Source organism: Littorina saxatilis, unplaced genomic scaffold, assembly GCF_037325665.1.
Source record: "Littorina saxatilis isolate snail1 unplaced genomic scaffold, US_GU_Lsax_2.0 scaffold_482, whole genome shotgun sequence".
Lineage (NCBI taxonomy): Eukaryota > Metazoa > Mollusca > Gastropoda > Littorinimorpha > Littorinidae > Littorina > Littorina saxatilis.
In genome coordinates, this window is record NW_027126125.1 from 87,501 (window position 1) to 95,477 (window position 7,977).

Genomic DNA, 7,977 nt, shown 5'->3' on the forward strand with positions numbered 1-7,977 from the left:
CAGCCAGCTAGATAGCCAGCCAGTCAGAGCAGAATAGAACAACAGGGCCAGATGAGGCATGTTTACCACAGACACACGTGACAGGCAGCCAGATAGCCAGATAGCCAGCCAGACAGAGCAGAACAGAAAACAGGGACACATGAGACATGTTTACCACAGACACACGTGACAGGCAGCCATATAGCCAGATAGCCAGCCAGACAGAGCAGAACAGAAAACAGGGACACATGAGACATGTTTACCACAGACACACGTGTGGTCCTCGGAGCTCCAGTGAGACAGCAACAGAGAGATCCGCTTGGGACGAGACTGGGAGGGACTTCCTTGGCCTTCCGGGTCACGGCTTTCTACTTCCGGTTCATGAGTTTCTACAGTCACAAGCTCGGTGATCTCCATGCTTCTTTGTCGTGTATGAACTGCCAATTTGCGTCACACTGTATGTGATGTGTCCCCTTCGTTGATGGCTTCTCGCTGAAGGGATCGGATCCTTGAAGTGTATGAGTTGCCGGGTAGCGTTACGTTTGTCTTTGGTGTTGTTTCTTCGTCTGGTGCTTACTGTTTGAAGTGGTTAGACCTTTAAAGTATGCGCGTAAACATTGCGTGTCATTATGTTGATTTTATTTCCACTCACTTATTGTTTGCGTTTCATTATTCTTTCGATTTATTCCTCAACTTTGGTTTCATTTGACGTTTTTCTCTTCATCTCTGTCATTTCTAATTTAGTTTTTGCTTCGCCTCATGATAAGACGTTAACTTTTTGAAGAAATCAAATATGAAACCTTCCTAAACCGCACATTAAACGTTTTGTAACTAAATTCATTACGAAGTCGGTCATATTTCACAATTAAGCGTAATAAACAAACAATATCACCTGCTCCGCACTTCGAAGATATGATAATTATCGTCACGTGCTCTTATCACTCCGCTAAACTTCTTATCATCACCCTACAAGTCCGCTTAGATTATCTCTCAGCATTCATATCTAACCCGCAAGGTACTCTTTAAAAACCGACTTTGACAATATATAATGTCGACGTCTGTAATGATATGCAAATAGGTACGGCATTAAACGGTATAACCCGCTAGTCAACCAATGTGCCCTTGTTGCACTGTCCAAACACTAATGGAATTAAAGAATTTAAACATGAGCAAATCGCTCGCTAAAAAAATCCAGGGATATTTCTTCAACATCGACATTTAACCTGCAAGGAATACTATTCGTGCACTGAAAAAAGGATCAACAACGTCACCTATAGTTGTGCACGCTTAATATACATACGGTATCATCCGCTTCACACTTCAGAGAATCGATATAACCACGTGTCGTGCTCTGGCTGTAAAACTATGCCAACGTGTACAATATAGCAAGATATTAACCGCTATACTCAACCCACGTGTTCTTGGTGCACGTTCCCAATTCTGATATATAGGTAGCAGAGCCAAACAGGAGCAAATCACACACTATACATTATGTTAGAATAACTATAAACATTGGCATTTGATCTACAAGGCATAATACGCGCACACTAAACACTCCGATCTGCAACGTCGCTTACTGAAAAAAATTATTATGACCCGCCACACAGTTCAGAGAATGCACGATATAACCACGGGGTCTGATAGCACCCAAGAGAAGCAGGTGGCAGTCGCGACTAGCACCAACCATATGTCAGCCTAACTGAATGGCCCTTTACACAACTGGGGCTGTATGCTAGCACCAACCATATGTCAGCCTAACTGAATGGTCCTTCACACGACTAGGGCTGAACGCTAGCACCAACCATATGTCAGCCTAACTGAATGGCCCTTCACACGACTAGGGCTGAACGCTAGCACCAACCATATGTCAGCCTAACTGGATGGCCCTTTACACAACTGGGGCTGTATGCTAGCACCAACCATATGTCAGCCTAACTGAATGGTCCTTCACACGACTAGGGCTGAACGCTAGCACCAACCATATGTCAGCCTAACTGAATGGCCCTTCACACGACTAGGGCTGAACGCTAGCACCAAGCATATGTCAGCCTAACTGGATGGCCCTTCACACGACTAGGGTTGAATGCTAGCACCAACCATATGTCAGCCTAACTGAATGGCCCTTCACACGACTAGAGCTGAACGCTAGCACCAACCATATGTCAGCCTAACTGAATGGCCCTTCACACGACTAGGACTGAATGCTAGCACCAACCATATGTCAGCCTAACTGAATGGCCCTTCACACGACTAGGGCTGAACGCTAGCACCAACCATATGTCAGCCTAACTGAATGGCCCTTCACACGACTAGGGCTGAACGCTAGCACCAACCATATGTCAGCCTAACTGGATGGCCCTTCACACGACTAGGGCTGAACGCTAGCACCAAGCATATGTCAGCCTAACTGGATGGCCCTTCACACGACTAGGGCTGAACGCTAGCACCAAGCATATGTCAGCCTAACTGAATGGCCCTTCACACGACTAGGACTGAACGCTAGCACCAAGCATATGTCAGCCTAACTGAATGGCCCTTCACACGACTAGGGCTGAACGCTAGCACCAAGCATATGTCAGCCTAACTGAATGGCCCTTCACACGACTAGGGCTGAACGCTAAAACCAACCATATGTCAGCCTAACTGAATGGCCCTTCACACGACTAGGGCTGAACGCTAGCACCAAGCATATGTCAGCCTAACTGAATGGCCCTTCACACGACTAGGACTGAACGCTAGCACCAAGCATATGTCAGCCTAACTGAATGGCCCTTCACACGACTAGGGCTGAACGCTAGCACCAAGCATATGTCAGCCTAACTGAATGGCCCTTCACACGACTGGGGCTGAACGCTAGCACCAACCATATGTCAGCCTAACTGAATGGCCCTTCACACGACTAGGGCTGAACGCTAGCACCAACCATATGTCAGCCTAACTGAATGGCCCTTCACACGACTAGGGCTGAACGCTAGCACCAAGCATATGTCAGCCTAACTGGATGGCCCTTCACACGACTAGGGATGAACGCTAGCACCAACCATATGTCAGCCTAACTGAATGGCCCTTCACACGACTAGAGCTGAACGCTAGCACCAACCATATGTCAGCCTAACTGAATGGCCCTTCACACGACTAGAGCTGAACGCTAGCACCAACCATATGTCAGCCTAACTGAATGGCCCTTCACACGACTAGGGCTAATGCTAGCACCAACCATATGTCAGCCTAACTGAATGGCCCTTCACACGACTAGGGCTGAACGCTAGCACCAACCATATGTCAGCCTAACTGAATGGCCCTTCACACGACTAGGGTTGAATGCTAGCACCAACCATATGTCAGCCTAACTGAATGGCCCTTCACACGACTAGGGCTAATGCTAGCACCAACCATATGTCAGCCTAACTGAATGGCCCTTCACACGACTAGGGCTGAATGCTAGCACCAACCATATGTCAGCCTAACTGAATGGCCCTTCACACGACTAGGGCTGAATGCTAGCACCAACCATATGTCAGCCTAACTGAATGGCCCTTCACACGACTAGGGCTGAATGCGCAAAGGTTTTGGGAGTCATACAAACTCTCTGGATGGTAATCCAAGGCACACATCACCCAATCAAAAGAGGGAATTCCTCTCTGTTTAGCCAATCAGTCGCGCACGGCAAAGCCGGTCTGATATAATTGCCCGTCTCCAGAGTATGGTGCAATGCCATTGTCCTGCCCCACCGTTGGGGTTGAAGGTCAGTCATGCAGCTCGTGCACTCATCACCCGATCCAAAGCGGGGTCACCGGTCATGATAACAAGGGTCACCAGTGAGTCGTAAACTGTTGTGGAATAGCTAGATCGGGTTGAAGGCGACGTGGGGTGTGTGGGCGGGGGGGGGGGGGGGGGGGGTGAGGGGAATGAGGTAGGCGGGAGGGGGGGGGGGGGGTAGTTGGAGAGTTGGTGTGCCGGCACGTGCGAAAGATCACGGATGAATTGTATAGGTCAGAACCTAATTTTTGGAACCATGGGGGTAGAAGAGAGAGAGAGAGAGAGAGAGAGAGAGAGAGAGAGAGAGAGATAGAGATAGAGAGAGAGGGGGAGAGAGAGTGAGAGAGATAAAGAGAGAGAGGGGGGGGAGAGAGAGAGAGGGAGAAAGAGAGAGGGAGAGAGAGAGAGAGAAAGAGAGAGAGAGAGGAGGTATTACACACCGCTACGACCGAAGAGAAGTGAAAAATAAACTCCTGTTGTGCAGCGGGATAAAGTATTCCCTCATACCTCGGAGATATATCTTCACTCGCTCGCAGCGACGTCACGTGACATTTTAGATGGTGGAAGAAAATGCTGTCGCTTATCGGCACTGGGTGCATTGCCTTTGTAGTGCACTTGCACTAGAACGGCACTGGGTCCAGTACCCGCTCCGGCGTCGAAGCATTTTGCACTAAAAAGTGAACAAAATTTGACCTATTTCGTCGCCTATAGGGGACGGAAAGAATGTCATTTCAATGGTGTGATAACGTTCTTTCCGTCACGTGACGTCGCTGCGAGCGACTGAAGGTATATCTCCGAGGTATGAGGGAATACTTTAACCCGCTGCACAACAGGAGTTTATTCTTAACTTAGCTTCGGTCGAACCGGTGTGCAATGGGTGGAGAGAGAGAGTCAGAGAGAGAGAGAGAGAGAGAGACAGAGAGAGAGAGAGAGAGAGAGAGAGAGAGAGAGAGAGAGAGAGAGAGAGAGAGAGAGAGAGAGAAAAAGACTCTGTATCTGTGCCTGGCAGAGCCTATTTTGTTCACTTCTTCCAAAAGCTTCCATATTCGTCACCACAAATGACCAACTGACAAGAAAACTCTCTTTCTTTAAATCGAGAAACACTGTGACGCACAAGAAATATCTATCAACGCGCATTAAACATAAACATAAAAACAGAATATACGGTCTTCAAACTATCAGCTAAAATGTCAAAACCGAAAACCAAAAATCCCAAAACCGCAACATCAATAAACATCAGGTCAAACACCAAACGATTCGCAATTTTCCCGTCAAGGATTTGCCGTGGCTCTAGGGGCAGGGAAAGGAAAAGAAAATCACCAAAAATAGTGGACCTGTTTATGCGGCAGCAAATCCAAAGAGACAACTGATCGAAAAACTATTCCTCCGCCAAAGGTTCATACCCCAATTAAGCCAGGGTAAAAACACAATCCGATCAAATGCGATCAAATGCAGCAAAGACATGAATCTCACGGGCAATAAGATGCAGCTTGCTGTTTCCCCCGTGTGCATAAAATGTTAAGTGAATCAAGGCAGGCGCTAAAATGGCAAAGGCAAGTATGCGCGTGCACGCCCCGCATGCCTCAACACAGCCTGATATACCGGTCATTCTCAGATCACTGTCCCAGAGGGGGGTGACCTACTTCATGAAAGGTTTGCAACCGTCATTATTCATCAAATCAACAACATGCTGTATCGGTATTGTGTCTCAAGGAATACATTTAAGTATATGTTTTCAACCCAAATTTGACTACTTTTTCATTGCAAATGTGTTTGCTATTTAGTTTGCAAAAAATCGGCAGATTGAAAGCCGCCATTTTGTGACATTCCTCTCTTGACGAAAATCAGACGTTTATCTCCAGTAAACTAAGAGTGAAGAGTTCAAACAAAGTGTACAGGTGCACATTGGCCGATACTGATGGAGCATAAATGCCGTGGCAAAACGCTTCAAAAATGGCAGACAGGAAGCGCCGGAACAGGAAGCGCATACAATTCTGACAGTGAAATTTTCCTACGTATTTTAAACAAACCGTTGAATCTATCTTGCAAACATTTGGTGTACAATTATTGACTAAATAAAACCTAAAAACTATCAAACTTGTAGAACTTTACAAAATCAAAAAGGAGCAACAACAACAAAGCTGGATCTGAAGCATATTTGGATTAACATGGTTTAGAAAATGAATGTGGCATTGGATTTAGCGTGGCGCCTTTCACAGAGATTATGAGCATGTTTATGACCACATTATCCGTTTACAAAAAAAATACTTCGTTGTTTACGCAGTAATTTGACCGGGCCCAAAATGCTGTTCGATCGAGGCATCGTGTCATGAATTATCCAGCACAGATAACCACTCGTGGGCACACAATAACAATGTGTTGGATCTACCTTGCAGGGACACTTTATTTGTACACATTACTGCTACACAAACACAGCTTTTGTTACTACACACACACACACACACACACACACACACACACACACACACACACACACACACACACACACACACACATCGAGGTCGACATTCTCCTATGTAATGTGGCTTACGGACACGTGCACTTGAAAACCCGTTTATCTTACGCGAATGAACTGCACTGAATACGGAAGTCATTTCAGTCAACCGACTTAATAGCTAAACAACACTTTACGACCAATCGAATATAACAGAACTGGGTCTTTTGGACACGTTTTGAAAACACAAAATAACATTTCAAGATGAAATAACCGCAATACAGAAATCTTACAAGTCCACCATCTGAACAGTTTTGCAAACCTCAAAGATGGCCGCCATGCGAAATAAATCGGTGGTTTGAGCAAATTGCCCACAGACCAGATTATCGCTGGAACAAAAAAAATAACGCTTCGTGTTTGATTGAAGTATTAATTACTACATGCAAACTCTCTGCCTATATTTTCTTTTTTTTGCTATTGATTTGTCTCTTGCTGGCGAGATTTGATCTTTTATTTTAATGACATTATTTTGACGTTGCAGTCGTGCCATCTTTTAACTAATGTGGAGTGCTGGATGAAGCTCAAGAGGGTTTTCATTTGATACTGAGAATAAAAACAATATCAACATGTTTTGTTTCTCCATGTTCCAACATTGTCTTGTGTGTTTCTTTATGTACTAATTGACATTATTGAGCCTAGCTACATGTATTTCAAATAATTAACGATTGTTTCCAAAGCTTCCTGTCTGTCTTCCAAAGTCTTTGTTCCTTGCAATCAACAACAGAACTGGTATCTTTCAAAAACAAAAAACAAATGTCTGTGTTCACCCAGTCATTCCGAGATGAACTACCAACACGAAAATACGATTTGTGAAAACGACGATGCTGAAGCAACATCTTTAATACGGAAACTTATGCTTAACTGCAGACGGAGACGTCCAACAAACTAATACACTACACAAACAAACACGTTTAAATAAAAAGATACAACTGATTTATCTGATTCAAAGGACGTGTAGACAGAAAAAAAAGGTTGATCGTTAAAAAATCATGTTCGCATTAAAACAATTTAAAAAAGCAGAGAACAGAAATAAAAAGTCTTCCTACCTTCTCGATCCCAGCTTCCCGACATTGATGATTTATTCATCGCAACAGTCATGATTCAGTCTGTCTCTCTAGATCTATAAAGGCAGCCCTAATTCAAAGTCTGTATCTCTTGATCTACACAAGCAGCCCTAATTCAAAGTCTGTATCTCTGGATCTACACAAGCAGCCCTAATTCAAAGTCTGTATCTCTGGATCTACACAAGCAGCCCTAATTCAAAGTATGTCTCTCTGGATCTACACAAGCAGCCCTAATTCAAAGTCTGTATCTCTTGATCTACACAAGCAGCCCTAATTCAAAGTCTGTATCTCTGGATCTACACAAGCAGCCCTAATTCAAAGTCTGTATCTCTGGATCTACACAAGCAGCCCTAATTCAAAGTATGTCTCTCTAGATCTACACAAGCAATTCCGATTTAAAAGCTGTCTGGATCAGTCCAGCCGACGCTACACAATGACAACTGATTCAACGAAGGGAAGTCACTATGTTCATTCTTGACCAGGGCCGCAGTCAAAAACTCGTCACTGAGTTCGCTCCCCCAACGCACCCAGTGAGAGTGAGTGAACGAGTTTGGTGCGTGCATCAATAACCTGGGGGAAGTGAATACGACCGAAGCAGGAAACAAGCACAAGAAATCACTGTGAAGAACACACAGTTTAAGTTGTCATATTCCAGAACTA